The sequence below is a fragment of the Drosophila virilis genome, unplaced genomic scaffold (genome assembly GCF_030788295.1).
Source record: "Drosophila virilis strain 15010-1051.87 unplaced genomic scaffold, Dvir_AGI_RSII-ME tig00002232, whole genome shotgun sequence".
Taxonomy (NCBI): Eukaryota; Metazoa; Arthropoda; class Insecta; order Diptera; family Drosophilidae; genus Drosophila; species Drosophila virilis.
Genome location: NW_027212897.1, coordinates 66,648 through 68,018, shown reverse-complemented (window position 1 = coordinate 68,018; position 1,371 = coordinate 66,648).

Here is a 1,371-nt window from a genome sequence, read left to right as displayed (position 1 = left end):
TTTAGTCGCGATCGAAAACTCGTTGAGTAAAGACGTGCCTGCGGACCGCTGCGAAGCATTCCAAATACATAAGCAACATAAACAACAGTTAGTTGCGGCGAAATTTTCAGGCCAGCTGCGCTCCGATTGGTCGCTGCAACCGTTACTGCGCTCTTTCAGCTTGCGTGCCGTGCGCAAATAACGGCGCACTGATACTTACACACGCACACGCTTACACGCTTGTGCGCGTTATATCAACACACACACGACAATTAGAATACAAAAACAAACAACAACACAGACTAGCACTCGCTGCTTACGCTCGCCAGATGGGCAGCTTGCTTGCTCCCGCTCCCCCGTACCCCTCACCAACAAAATGGACAAGATGGACTGGCAAGCCGAGCCACGTGCTACTCAGCTCATCAAAACTAGCAGCACCAAGAGGAAGAAGACCAACATCAGAGCTAGCAACCCTGACTCTGAGAATTCGAGTTGCACTAGTGAACCTGGAGAAATAAGGAGGAAGCCCGTCCGCAAACAGTGCAAACAGCCTTCCCGCGTACACCTACCTGACGGACCAAGCACCAGCAAAGCTGCTAGAGAAAATCTAACAAGTAACAGATTTGCTTCACTCTCTACAGATGAAGACGACGAAGAATCTTCGTCCAGCGATGACTCCACTGAAGTCATAGGACTAGCTAAGGGCCAACCAAATAAGGAGCCTGCTAAAGAACCTAAGACGATCAGGCCACCACCAATTTTTATTCCAGACGTGACCAATATCAAAGCGCTTACCAATGCCATAACTGGCGCCCTTGGCAAAGCAGTAGAATTTACATATAAAGCCACTAAAAACAACAACATTAGAGTAATGACGCCAGATAAAGCTAGCTTCACTGCCATCTTCTTTTTTTCTTGGGATGGATAAAGCTAGCAATGACACTGATTCTGCTAACCTCTTTGCTAATTTTTTCCAATCAACTTACTCTTCAGTCTGTCCTAATACTAATTCTTACCCTTATACTATTTCCTCCGCTAGTTCTATACCTCCCCCCATTATTTCACACTCCTCTCTCCTATTAGCTATAAACTCTCTAAAATCTTCTTACTCTCCTGGGCCGGACAATATTCCTAGTTGTCTACTCAAGGAGTGTAGTTCTTCCCTTTTCTATCCATTGCTAAAGCTTTTTAATCTATCCCTTGAAACTTCTGTCTTTCCATCTCTTTTTGAAAGAATCTTATATCATTCCTCTTCACAAGAAAGGTGGGAAGTCTGATATACAAAATTACAGGGGCATTGCAAAACTGTCTGCTATTCCTAAATTATTTGAAAAAATAATCACTTCGAATTTGCAGCATTTCTGCAAATCAGTTGTTTCCCCTGTTCAACAT